Source organism: Elephas maximus, chromosome 9 (genome assembly GCF_024166365.1).
Source record: "Elephas maximus indicus isolate mEleMax1 chromosome 9, mEleMax1 primary haplotype, whole genome shotgun sequence".
NCBI lineage: Eukaryota > Metazoa > Chordata > Mammalia > Proboscidea > Elephantidae > Elephas > Elephas maximus.
Window position 1 is genome coordinate 37,958,188 of NC_064827.1, and position 15,426 is coordinate 37,973,613.

A 15,426-nucleotide genomic window follows, 5' to 3' on the forward strand; every position below is an offset into this window, starting at 1 on the left:
GTTTAAAGTCAGGAAAGGTGTGCGTCAGGGTTGTATGCTTTCACCATGCATATTCAGTCTGTATGCTGAGAAAATAATCACAGAAGCTGGACTTGTGAAGAAGAATGGGGCATCAGGATTGGAGGAAGGCTCTCTGACAACCTGTGTTAAGCAGCTGACACAACCTTGCTTGCTGAAAGTGAAGAGGACTTGAAGCACTTACTGATGAAGATCAATGACCACAGCCTTCAGTATGGATTACACCTCAACATAAAGAAAACAAAAATCCTTACAACTGGACCAATAAACAACATCATGATAAACAGGGAAAAGATTGAAACTGTCAAGAATTTCATTTTACTTGGATCCATAATCAACATCCGTGGAAGCAGCAGTCAAGAAATCAAAAGATGCATTGCGTTGAGCAAAACTGCTACAAAATAACTCTCTATAATTTTGAAAAGCAAAGATATCACCTTGAAGACTAAGGAGTACCTGACCCAAACCATGATGTTTTCAATCACCTCATTTGCATGTGAAAGCTGGATGATGAATAAAGAAGACTTAAGAAGAATTGACACCTTTGAATTGTGGCATTGGAGAAGAATGTTGAATATACCATAGACTGCCAAAAGAATGAATAAATCTGTTTCAGAAGAAGTACAACCAGAATGCTCCTTAGAAGCAAGAATGGCGAGACTATGTCTCACATGCATTGGACATGTTGTCAGGAGGAATCAGTCCCTGGAGAAGGACATCATGCTTGGTAAAGTGGAGGGTCAGTGAAGACCCTCAATGAGCTGGATTGACACACTGGCTGCAACAATGGGCTTAAGTATAACAATGATTGTGAAGGTGGTGTAGGACTGGGCAATGTTTCATTCTGTTGTACATAGAGTTGTTATGAGTTAGAACTGACTCCACGTCACCTCATAACAACAACAATCTTTAGAAGGATCGGTAGTTGAAAAATATGTCCTTGGTCATAGAAATGACAATGGAGATTGCATGGCAGAATTTAGCAAGACCAACAGTGACTATACACATGGATCTCATGGGTTGAAAAACAGAGGAATCAAACTGACTACATCTGTGGAAAGAAAAAATGGAAAAGCTCAATATCATCAGTCAGAACAAGGCCAGGGGCCAACTGCAGAATAGGCCATCAATTGCTCATACACAAGTTCAAGTGGAAGGTAAAGAAAATTAAAACAAATCTCGAAGAGCCAAAATCTGACCTTGAGTATATTTAACCTGAATTTGGAGACCATTTGAGGCATAGATTTAATGCATTGAATACTAATGACTGAAGACCAGATGAGTTGTGGGATAACATCAAGGGCATCATACAAAAGCTCATTAAAAAGACAAGAAAGAAAGAAAAGACTAAAATGGATGCCAGAAAAGACTCTGTAACTTTCTCTAGAACATACAGTAGCTAATGTGAATGACAGAAATGTTGACATAAAAGAGCTGAACATAAGATTTCAAAGGGTGGCTCAAGAAGACAAAGTATTGTAATGAAATGTGCAAAGATCTTCAGATACAAAACAAAAAGAGAATAACACACTTGGCACTTCTCAAGGTGAAAAAAACTGAAGAAAAAGTTCAAGTTGCAATTTTGAAGGATTCAGTAGGAAAAATACCGAATGATGCAGAAAGCATCAAAAGAAGACAGAAGGAATACACAGAGTCACTGTACCAAAAAAAAATTGGTCGATGTTCAACCATTTCAGCAGATACCATATGATCAAGAGCTGATTCTGCTGAAGGAAGAAGTCCAAACTGCACTGAAGGCATTGACAAAAAACAAGGCTCCAGGATTTGACTGAATACCAACTGAGATGTTTCAACAAATGAATGCAGCGCTGGAGGCACTCGCTTGTCTATGCAAAGAAATTTGGAAGATAGCTAACTATACAAAAGACTGGAAGATATCCATATTTATTGCACATTCCAAAGAAAGGTGATACAAATGAATGTGTAAATTATCAAACAATGTCATTAATATCACACACAAGTAAAATTTTGCTGAAGGTCATTCAAAAGTGGTTGCAGCAGTACATCGACAGGGAACTGCCAGAAGTTCAACCTGGATTCCAGAGAGGATGTGGAATGAGGGGTATCATTGCTGACTTCAGATAGATCTTAGATGAAAGCAGAGAATACCAGAAAGATGTTTACCTGTGTTTTATTGACTATGCAAAGGCATTCAACTGTGTGGATCATAACAAATTATGGATAACATTGCGAAGAATGAGAATTCCAGAACACTGTATTGTGCCCATGCAGAACCTGTACATAGACCAAGAGGCAGTTGTTGAAACAGAACAAAGAGATACTGCGTGGTTTAAAATCAGGAAAGGTGTGTGTCAAGGTTGTATCCTTTCAACATACTTATTCAGTCTTTGTGCTAAGCAAATAATCTGAGAAGCAGGACTACATGAAGAAGAATGTGGCATCAGGACCAGAGGAAGACTCATTAACAATCTGTGATCTGCAGATGACACAACCTTACTTGCTGATAGCGAGGAGGACTTGAAGTGCTTGCTGATGAAGATCAAAGAATACAGCCTTCATATGGATTACACCTCAACATAAAGAAAGCGAAAATCCTCACAACCGGACCAATAAGAAACATCACGATAAATGGAGAAAATATTGAAGTTGTGAAGGATTTCATTTTACTTGTACCCACAATCAGTGCCCAGGGAAGCAGCAGTCAACAAATCAAATGACTTATTGCATTGGGCAAATTTGCTGCAAAAGATCTCTTTAAAGTTTTCAAAAGCAAAGGTATCACATTAAGGACTAAGGTGCACCTGAGCCAGCCATGATATTTTCAATCATCTTGTATGCATGAGAAAGCTGGAAAATGAATAAGGAAGACCACAGAAGAGTTACTGTCTTTGAATTATGGTGTTGGTGAAGAATATTGAATATACCATGGACTGCCATAGGAACGAACAAGTCTGTATTTGAACAAGCGCAGTGCTCCTTAGAAGTGAAGATGGTGAGACTTCGTCTGAAATACTTTGGGCATGTTTTCAGGAGGGATCAGTTCCTAGAGAAGGACATGATGCTTGGTAAGTTAGAGGGTCAGCAAAAAAGAGGAAGACCCTCAATGAGATGGATTGATACAGTGGCTTCAACAATGGTATCAAACATAGGAATGGTCTCAAACAGCAATGATGGTGCAGGACGGGCAGTGGTTCGTTCTGTACACATGGTCTCTATGAGCTGGATCCAACTCAATGGCACCTAATAACAACAAACAACATCCTTGGATTTTAGTCCAACAAATCTACCACTCTGCTACATAGGAAGTTTATATGAAACAAAATCTAACTATAGTCAAATCTCAAACAAATAAGATCTGGATGCATAGTTCTTTCTAGATGCCTAACCAAACTCTTTTATATCATAAAACTTTCAATCAAACTAAAGAGTTGTCTTTCATTTTTTTACCAGGTGACAAAAATCCCTACAGACTGATGTACGCCTTCCTATAATTCTATGAGGAAAAAATAACTACCCTTAAAATTAGATGACAATATGTTACTCAAGTAAAGAAACATGCAATTGCCCAGTAATGGTAATTATAGACTGCAATATTGAAAATTACTATTTGCTAAGCAATGGAAAATTCCATATGTTAAGCGGTCATAACAGTGGGTTTTATTATTAGAAGATGTTGTAGTTTAATGGGCAAATTTTGGACTTGGTGTTAAAAGGTCATGAGTTAATTTTCTAATATGACAATCATCTTGCTGGTGAGTATGGACAAGGCATTTAATTACTTTCTTCTATCATCTATTGAAACATTAGTGTTCTCAAAGTTTCAAAGGACTATCTGAATTGCATAAAACATAAATCCATTAAGGTTATGATACCAGGCAAAAATTGGAAAACAGAATATGCGCCTGTACATTGTCTGGATAAGAACTTACCTTTAAAGTTATTTAATCTTCTGTACCTGTTTTTTCTTTAAAATGGAGGCAGTAATACTTATTAATGTTGTTATGAAAAATAACTAAGACAATCCTTATAAATCACTTAGCAAAATACTTGACAACAGAAAAGCACAGTGAATATTATCTTATATGAATATTATTTATTACACAAAATGCCCTAAAATGTTTCTTGGTTTTGAGGATAACTTTTTCGTATGCCATGGGTTCTGATTACAGTTCTTCTGGGAAGTAAAAAAGGAAGGAAAAACATATTGAGCCATGAAATGATCCTTGGAATAATGCATAAGGATACAAATGGTTCATTTGGTTATATAAAGTTTAGATTGAAGTAAAAATCATTTACAACTGATTTTGAGCCATACAACTTCGCTATAAAGTCTCACATTTTTTCTATGACCACTTGAAAACAGACCTCCCAAATAGTGACACTTATTTGAAACGCTATTTCGAAAAGTATAAATGCAACTACGCCTCATTTATCGACTATCTCATTATCCGACATTTGGCATTTATGAGAATGGTAAAAAATCTACTATCTGACTATTTTGTACATTGATGATGGATGTCTGGCAGTAACAAACGCCAAGGTGCTGGACAAGAGTAACACTCAGCATGATGGCTAAGGTTATGAGTCAACTTGTCTGGGCACTGATTCTCAGTGGCTTGGCGGTTGTGTAATGATACAATCTGGCAGTTATGTAAAGATGTGGCCATCTTCCATTTTGTGATCTGATGTGGTCATCCTCCGTTTTTGCATAATGCTGATTTTCACATAACGACTTGGTCTTTGGTACTTAACCACATCGATAAGTTAGAAGTGGGTGTAATGTAGACTCCAGAAAAAATAAATTGGGTACAATCTACCTGTGTATTCGAATTAGGGGTACTAATTGAATGAAAAGGTATTGTGTATACAAATACCATACTCTCATAAGAGAAAAACAACAACATGAAAACTTTTTTTTTAAGTAACTATAGATTCAAGAAGGCAAAGGGAATTCTAAAAGCCATCTAGTACAAGCTTTTATCTCATGCTTGAATTATTTCTAGAATATTATTGCTAGCTGGTTCCATTCAGTCCATGGTTGCATAACATTAGTGCCTGGAAACTCACCACCTTTCAAAGCATCCCATGCAGAGGCTGGATAAAAATGTGTGGCATGGTAGAAGAACCAGCTTTTAAAATGGGACACACTGTGTTTGTATTCTGTCTCTGCCATACTTAGTGAGTGTTTTTAGTAAAAACAGTGTAGCTAAGCCTCACACTCCTCATTTGTAAAATCTGGGTGATATTCTCTACCACACAGGGATACCTCTTCTAAGGATAAAAGGTACTCAATAAAGTTGACTTCCCATTGCCCCTTTCTAAGAGTTCAGCTGCTAACCAAAAGGTTGGCAGTTTGAATCCACCAGCTGCTCCTTGGAAACCCAGTAGGGCAGTTCTACTCTGTCCTATAGGGTCACTATGAGTTGGAATAGACGGCAATGGGTTTGGTTTGGTTTTTTAAACATTATCTGAAAATTATCTCCCTACAATCTCTACTGGAAACCCTGGTGGCATAGTGGTTAAGTGCTAAGGCTGCTAACCAAAGGGTCAGCAGTTCAAATCCTCCAGGGGCTCCTTGGAAACCCTATGGGGCAGTTCTACTCTGTCCTATAGGGTCGCTATGAGTCGGAATCGACTTGATGGCACTGGGTTTGGATTTTTTTTTTTTTTTTTTTTGGTTATAACCTCTACTGTTGGTCAAAGTTCTAATACAGTATAAATGTAATCATTTTTACTTGAGAGTCATTATTATATTGAGCTTTCTGAATGTTTTACTCTCTGGAAAAATACCACAAATCCCTACAATCATCCCTCATATAACACAGGTCCAAGTTCCCCACCATTCTAGTCATTTTTCTGTGGCCTCAAATTTCAATCAACTCATCCTCTTCAAGGGTTGTACACAGAACTTAGTTCAGTGCAGAACAGAGAGGATTTATTATTTTGCTGTTCTAGAAGAAAGTGATTACATTTGTTCTGAAGGAAGTTTAAAGATGTACCAACATTTGGTATTAATTGCTATGAGATTCTGACTGGAATTATGAGTGGCCATGGGCCAGAAGAAAGAAAACAGCACTTCCAGTCAAAAATACATAACAATAATCTAATCACGAAGAAACATCAAATAAGCCCAGTTTGAGGGATATTTGATAAAATAAATGGCTTGTATTCTTAAAAAAATCAATGCCATGAAAGACAAAGAAAAGGAACTATTCCAGATAAAAAGAGGCCAAAGAAAAATGACAAGTAAATGCAATAAGAGATTCTGGACTGGATAAAAATTATAAATAATATCATTAGGACAACTGACAAAATTCAATATGGATGGTAGATTAGAAAAAAAAAATATTGTACCACTTCTTAAATTCCTGAATTTAATAAGTGCTCTGTATTTATGTAAGAGAATATTCTTGCTGTTAGTACATACACAGTAAAGATTAAAATGTAAAGGGACATGATCATGCTACCTATTCTCAAATGGTTCTGGGGGAAAAATATGCAATAAATAGAGAATTATAAAGCCAATGTGGCAAAATGTTACTAATTGTTGATTGCGGGTAAAGGGGATATGGGAGTTCTTTGCAGTGTTCTTGCAAATTTTTAATTTTGTTAAAATTATTTCAAAACAAAAAGGAAATAAAATGGTAGGATGGGCCAACCCAAAGCTGTGGTCTTATTAGCACCCTCTCAGAGCAAGTGAACTAACTTGCTATAAACTGGCAGTATCCTTTGGTTAGGCATAAGGCCTACTGGGCCCACCAACATCCCTGTTCCTTACACACTGACTGAACCTACAATCCATTCAAAGCGGGAAAAGAGAGTCAGTATCTGAGATAATCAGAATGGAATTTGAAGATACAGAAGCATCTGGTCACTCTTCCATCACCGGCTTGTATTCACTCACATTTGAATGATACAATATTTAATTTTAAAATGGGATGTGGTATAAGAACACTTAGACTCAGTCTGCCATTTCTGTAATATACTCACCATTTATGTATCATTTCAAGAGTTCTAGCTTGTTAAATCTTCTTCTTCAGTGAAATGAGACACCAAGATAACCCAAAAGGGTCCATTTGATAAAATATCCCGAGGGCCATTTACTTTGGGATATAGCAAGGAGGTTGTCAGCTAAATGCAGCACATCATTTGAACAATAAAATGTTCCACGAAGAGTGGACGTCACTTAGAAGATTACTTCAAAAAGGTTACAATTTCTGGTTGGACTTTTCTGCCATTTTCTCTGATGCAACTAGCTGCAAGTGGACTGTGGAAGGAAAGATCACTCAGTTCCTGATCTCTGTTTCCAGCACCTACCTGGAATATTTCCAAGCTTCCAGACCTCTCTCAAACTGAGCTTCCCAGAAGACTTGCATTCATATAGAACAATCTACAATTTCAAGTCCAGTTGACATAAAGTTGACGGGGATTTGTCTTTTCTCTATCTCAGAGTCCTTTTCTTCAAATGGACACTGCATTGATTATATCTTCTGTTTGCTTGTTATCTGGATGTCTCTGGCCTCATGATGCAGAGGCAGTTTAACCAGAGGGCTGAAACCCAAATTAGGTTCATATTTTCACTTTGTGACTCTTCAGAAACTATAGGGACTCAGGTAAGAATGTCAATTACTGCCAGCAAAATATCTCCAGGTTTAGCCATTCCTTGTGCCCTGTGCCCTGAATAAGCTATGACCGTTATTAATGTCCATCTCAAAATAGCACATTATTTATTATTCCATACCACAGGAGATTCACACATATCTGAAAATAATGCATTAACTGTGCCCCCCTGTACATCTATCTTGGGCAAACCTCTTGCCAATGTACAGATGAAGAGCTAAAGAACTGTGTGACTCTTGGCTTCAGATTGTGGGGAAGAACTAAAGAATGGAGTCTTCTTACAGATTTTCCAGGAAAAAGTCCTGTTTGTGTAGGGTGGGCAAGATAACATTATTTTCTTAATAGCACCTTTTCTACCGTAGCAATGGATTTCTGCAATTGTCGCTTTCAAGGTTATAGTATTTCAGAAGCTTCTATTGTTTTATGTTTCTATTTTTGTCTTTGTTGTTGTTGAAGTGTTTAAATACATTAGAGTACCAACCTTTGTTTCTTATTCACCTTTCAAACCTTTCCCACTTTCCATGTGATCGAGTCTTCACGTAGCTGCCAAATTGTCTTCCCTCATGTCGCTCTTTTGCTTAAAATACATACATATATACAAACATAAAACTTCTGATCATAAACCTTCTCATCCAGAATGAATTTTAAACCCTTTTATCTGATCTTTAAGGTTATCTAGAATATCCCCCAACCTATCCTTGTAATAACCTTCCTGCTGCCCTTTTACACCAACTGGCTCTCCACTCCTGACCAACTGGTTCATGTGTCTAAAATTTAGGTCAAACTAACATGGAGCCCTGGTGGTGCAGTGGTTAAGAGCTACGGCTGCTAACCAAAAGGTCGGCAGTTCAAATCCACCAGTTGCTCCTTGGAAACCCTATGGGGCAATTCTATTCTGTCCTATAGGGTCGCTATGAGTTGGAATCTATTGGATGGCAATGGATTTGGTGGGCATGAATACAAATAAATCTAGGAATCTTTTGAAGACATGCTGTTGATTCCCTACAGCAATTTCTCTAATGCACTGATAAATTTGGGTAAACTGATCTTTAAGAGGATGATGTCTGGTTAATCATTTCTTTGGCTAAAGATAAATGAAATTTTAAACTAGACTGCAAAAAGATATCTGTGAAGTTATCTGAAGTAAGAAATAGAAAACCTTGAAAGGCAAAAACTCCAAGTCATGCAGGAAAACCTGGTAATATATATCCCTAGAACAGAGTTTGCATGATATAACTAAGAAGATAAAACACTGTCGTCCAGGTTTATAAGTTACTATATTTATTGAGCAGGTGGTCTCATAAGAAACTTAGTGTGTAGGAAAGTAGGAGTCCTACATTTTATTTCTGACCTTGTCAACAAGTCCATTTTGAGTAGATTCTTTAAATTCTTTAAATTTCCTATGGTAATATTTTTCCAGATTGTTTTTCTGATTTGTAAAATTACTTATATGAAATTGACACAGAGGAATAAAATTAAAGCACGTTATTATGTTTTTAATCAATTACCTTTTCAAGAAAATTAAAAATAGATAAGATCAGGACTATATAACTACTGAACACATTTTTTTTTTTTTTTTCACCTGTCAAAGAAGGAGTAAAATATACTATCTCAATATTTGGAAAAATAATTAGAACTGATTACTATTCTTTGTTTATAAGTCAGCTACCCTGAAGGATAAATTTGGAATCCATAGTTTGGTGTACAAGGCCCCAGTGATTTTTCCACTTTCCTTTTGATCTCATCTACTCAGTTTCCTCATCCACAGCCCAATGCAGCTGTCATATCAAAGGACCTGCACTCCCAGAATGAACCCTGTTCTTCTTGACCTTTCTATCTCTACACATGGTACAACCTCTTTTTCCTTCCTGTCATGGTAAACTCTTACACATCCTTTAAGTCCCAGTTTACATGTCACCTTTTCCTCCTTTCTAGATTTTTCTGAGCAGGACTAAATATATTCATCTCTTGTGTTTGTATAATGCCATGATCCTACCTCCACTTTCCCACTACTACAATTATTTATTTACATGCCTGTTCCTTGATTTAACTGTGAGGCCCCAGGGCACTCTCTGTCCATTGCATCCAGTACATAGTAGGTCTTTAATAAATACCATTTGGATAAGTTCATGGATAAAACATCCATCACCTTTTCTCCATGGAGCAGTAAGCTTCCTGTCCATTTAAATCCTCTACAGATTCAATATAGATTATCTTTACATAAGCTGAATATGTTTTAATTTTTATTTAAAATTTCATGTCTGCCACATTCACCCATTTTTACTTTTGAAGACACTTTCTTCTCTTATTCTAAATTCTCCCCCAAATTATTTGGAAGTTCTATGGTCAAAATAGCTGACCACATCTTAAATTTATGACCTAAAGTTTGACAGCAAAGTAATTTTTCTGATCTTCAGAACTAGATTTTTAATCAATAATATTCTCACTGAATGTCTATCTGGAAATTAAAAAAAAAAAAAAATCCCCACATACACCACTCTCAACTGTGCTGGGATATTTTCCTTTTCCTAATTTCACCCGTGTAGTCATTTATCCATTCATCACTCATTCACTAATCCATCTTAACGATGGCTAATTAAGGACTTATTATTGTCTGCCAGGCACTGAGTTCAAGGCTGGAAATCCAAAGATGAGCAAGGCAGAGAGGACATGTTCCCCTGGAGATCACATTCCACACACAGACAGGCCAATTACAACAACTATAACAACAAATAATACAACAAGATAAGTGCTACTTGAAAAATGTACAAAGTGCTGTGGGATGAAATCAACGAAGGAAAGCAGAGTTTTTCTGATGTTTGTAAGGGAAGATTTGAAAATACTTCCAATGGCATACCTCTAAGAATCTGAAGATACCCTCGTGTCATCCCAGACCATCCTTTCTGTTGGCTTCAGCAAAGAGAAAGTAACAATATCCTAACTTCTCCACAGTATCTCTTGATGGCTCTCAGTTATTGTCAGGAAGCTCTTTATTTGAAAATCAAAAAGCCCTTTCCCCTTCAGCCAGCCTGTGGGGTGATGAAAACATGGGAGCTGAGCCTATCAGTGCTTGTATCAAGCATCTGAAAAAGTTGTAGCCCATGAGTCATGGCTTTTTTCATGTGTTTCCAGATCTGTGGGAGGAGAGGTCTTTGGCTGGCAGCACTAGCAATCTAGCACCTATGCTGATCACTTGGGAAAAGAAAGACGTTGCAGCCACCAGGAGAGCTACACAATCCTCCCACCTCACTAAAGTATGCATATCCTCAGTGCTACCACCAGGCCATGCCTCAAAATAGTGTGAGAGCCAAAACCCACATTTTCAAAAAAAAAAAAGGACAAATAAATTAAGCTCCCACCACCCACCTGCCTTATGTGCAGCTAAGGAAAATCAAATGAAATAAACAAGCAAATTAGCAGCTGGTACGTGAGCTTAGATCATGAATATGTTTTGAAGACTCTACCAACCAGTTTTTCCTGAATCGGATTTGTTGTTGGTGTTAAATAATAATTAGTAATCATATTACTAATATTAATGCCCAACATTTATTGAAAGCTTACTGTGCACCAGACATCATGCTTACAATGTGACATGTAAAATATATATATATATATTCCAATTAATCATTGCTAACTTCATGAGGTACTTCTATACCCCAGGCTTTACAGATAAGAAATTTGAGTCTCGAAAAGGTTCAATGTTTTGCAAAAGTCACATATGCATTGGGTAGCAAAGCAAAGGCTATGTTCATCTTAAACAATATACCTTCCTAAAACTAAAGGAAAAAAAAATAGGGTAAGATCACTAGAAGCATGAACATTCTTCCTTATGATCAGTTATCAAGTAATCCATAAATTGAAGATATCAACATATCTGAAATTCAAGAACATAGTCTTCTTAACCTACAGTCATTTTCTCCTAGCTCTGTATATGTAAGAAATAATGAAAAAAAAAAAAAAAAGACAACTTAGGTCTCCTAAGTTCATCAACCACAGAAAATAAAATATTTCTTCTGTTGTTCCTAGTTTGTTTATGCAACGTCATAGTCAAAATACTGTCACACTTTGGACATGTTATCGGGAGGGACCAGTCCCTGGAAAAGGACATCATGCTTGGTAGAGGGTCAGCAGAAAAGAGGAAGACCCTCAACAAGATGGATTAGCACAGTGGCTGCAACAATGGGCTCACACATAGCAATTGTGAGGATGGCACAGGGCCAGGCAGTGTTTTGTTCTGGTATACATGGGCTTGCTATGAGTCAGAACCTACTTGACAGCACCAAACAACAATAACAACTTACAAAATCTTTTTCCAACTAAGAAATTAGTATTAAATTATTTAGCATAATTCAGAAAGACTCTCCCATACTTATTAAAAAACCAAACCCGTTGCAGTCGCGTCGATTCTGACTCATAGCGACCCTATAGGACAGAGCAGAACTGCTCCATAGGGTTTCTAAGGAGTGCCTGGTGAATTCAAACTGCTGACCTATTTGGTTAACAGCCCTAGCTCTTAACCACTATGCCACCAGGGTTTCCTCCCATATTTGTAGAGGAACACAAACTTTCAGTGTCAGTACTCCATAGTGTAAAGGGTATGCGATAGTGGGGGAATAGCTCAGTAAACACGTAAGTGAGAAGCTGGGGATTTTTCATTTAACAACAACTTCAAAATATTAAATTAAAGACACCTGGAGAGAAGGTGACTTTAACAGTTCCTACCATTTTTTTTAAATTACAATTGGAAATCTAAGAGTCAGTGCTCTAAGCAGATCACAATAGTTTCTGGTGGGCTAATAAACAGACCGAGAAAAAGCCTTCCCATGGTATTTTGAATGGTAAGGAAGAAAGAAAGTAAAAAAATGCTCTTTACCCATTCTGAGGCCTTGAATATTTCAGGAAGGTGGATCTGATAGAGCGGTGTCCAAAGAAGCCTCTAAAACTTTGCTACTAAAAGTGTAATCTTCAGCCAGTGTCATCAGCAAGACACGAGAAACTGTTAGAAAGTAGAATAACAGATCCTATCCCAGACCGTCTTTGAATCTGCATTTTAATATAAACTCAAATGATTTGTAAGTATACCAGTTTGTGATGCATCCCTCCAAAACTCCTCATCAGAATCAGTTGTAAACATCCATCAAGCCCAGCAAGGGTTGATGCCAGCTCAAAATCGTGGCAGTCAAGTGTGAACTTTCCTGCATCACAAACTCTACCTCTGTTCCCACCTCATCCACTCATTATTTTCACTGCCACAGATTTAGTATAAGCCACCTTCCTCTCTAGTAACTTTCTGACTGCTCTCTCTGCCTCCCTACTGACCCCAGACCATCCACAGTCCATACAACAACCAGAGGAATCTTGCCAATGTGAGAAGCAGATAGCATCCCTCCTCTTCTGAAAACACTGCAAGGGCTTCTCTTTTCACTTAGAGTAAAATCCACACATCAAAGAATGGCCTATGAGCTGTCCAGCTGTACCTTTAACTCACACATAACTTCCTCTTGTTTCTTCTTTGAACATGTCAAGCTTAGGCTGCCTTAGAACACTTGTAGTTGCAAGATCTCCCATATCTTCAGAAGGCTGCCTCCTCAACAGCCAGGTTTCCACTCGAATGCCACCTCCTTAGAGAGACCTACATAACTTTTCTCTTCCACATTTCCCTGAATTTATTTTCTTCATTCAATTTACCAATCCTTGAAGATATTTTATTTATTTATATACATCCTATAAAACAACTAAAACAGCCTTTGACCCTTTCCTCCTCTCTTTTTTAATCCTGTCTTTTTTTCCCAAGCTTCAGTGCTCCTGAATCTTTACTAAACAACAAACTCCAGGGCTTATGATGACAGCTTTTAAAAGAATTTCTTTGATAGTTATTTGGATGATATTACACAAATGTTCCTGAGTAAGAGGCACACAACAAGAACAACCTCTAACCATTCCAATGACAAGTATTCCAACAGCTAAAGACAAAAACTGTTACCTGAGCCAAACCACAATGACAGGTACCCTTCTATTCTCCTCATGCTATAAAACCCAAACCTGCTTCAAGTCAGAGAGTTACCTGGACTTTAGCTGCTCTCTGATGCACATCAGACAAATAAAGCCTTTAGCTTCTTTTTGAATCAGTTAAAATATTTTCTTTTGACATCATTTATTGTCTGCCTCCCCCTGTTAGAAAGTAAGCTAATTATACTTAGCAACAGGATCAATTTTTATGGTTCACTGCCATCAACAGAACCTAGGCTAATGCCTTTCACCAGGTAAGTGCTCAATAAATATTCATGGATGAGCTGATTTTTTTTTTTTTTTTAAGAAACCAGCTTGTTCCTAACATCAGATATAACTCATTTTATCCATCATGTGGGCTGACCACCCATCCCCTTTCTCCTTGACCTTGCCCCCTCTGTAAAAGCCTATTTATTTCATTCGCACTAGTTATCTAGTTCTGGAATACATTCCTGATAAATGAGGTTCTTTATTTGCACACATTTTTTGGACTTAATAACCACTAATCCCGCCAGGAGAAAAAGCACAGTGGTTATTTTGTATGAACAAATAGGACAGGGCTAAAATTTACCGACGCATATAAAAGGGAGCCACAACAACTCTCTAGAACCTTCCGTTCAGGGGAATGGTCCCCTTGTATTTGGGTAACCAAGCCCCTAATGGAGAATAGTATTCCAAAGGCCTGAGAAAACCCAGGGCCCAGAACAACTATGCAGCAAATTAGGAAAGGTCCAAGCTGCCAATCAAAGGGAGGGGGACCTCAACTTGAATTCTTCCTAACATATTGTGTGTATTTTGTTTTGTTCCTTAATATTCCATCTAATTAATTTCTTTTCTATCAGAGGAAGTTAGGACTGTTATGGCTTTGGGCAACCAAGTATCGCACTAGGTCCAGGGAGGGAATAAAAACACCAAAACTAGGGCTTAGTCCCTTAGCAGTGGCTGTGCCTAAATGAGTGCTTCCTGGCATCCCTATTTAGAAAGTAAGCCTGAAGGAAACCCTGTGTTCCTATGACATGACGAGGTTTCGACTTCCAAGGGAGACACCAGAGCTAGAGCTAATTTCCTTAGCAAATGTATCTGACAACAGTGTTTGCCCTCCCTACCTAGACAGCAAGAGCGAACTTCACTTTCCATCAGATACAAAACCCCATCTAATAGCAGATGCACTGAGCAGGGGCCAGGCTTGTGCTAGGAAGAATAGTTAAGAGTCCATTACATCAATCCAGGAGCAGAGAAGATGGCAGAATTAGATATATTCGAGAGATAAGATGGTGTTACAATCAATATTTACTGCAGATAATGGCAGATACAAGGATATTTTTAGAATCCCCGTTACTATATTACCTCAGCGACTAAAGCATAAAAAATTAGTTCTAACCATAAGCACCAGAATGTTTCCTGGAGAATATTTTCAACCATTCTCTCTTCTGTACCTTACATAAGCTTCTTATCACTGTACCTTACACAAACCACTCATACATTATTCCAAGGTACATTTCTGAGAGTAAGTTTAAAAGAATAACTAAGCCTATTTATGAGAATTTTTTTTTTCTTCTGGAAATTTGAAAATGCTTGGGTAAACTGACATCAAGATATATTTGATAACACATTCTAATTTTTTCACTGAGTTCATAAATAACTTGGAAATGTTCCCATTTTAAACTAGCAGAATACCACATTGTGCATAATGCTATCTGAGCTCTGCAAATTGAAGATTCTTTCATTTACTTCTTAAAATTGGATTTATCTACCAATTATTTCAAACCTCCAAAACAAATTCATACACACTCCAAT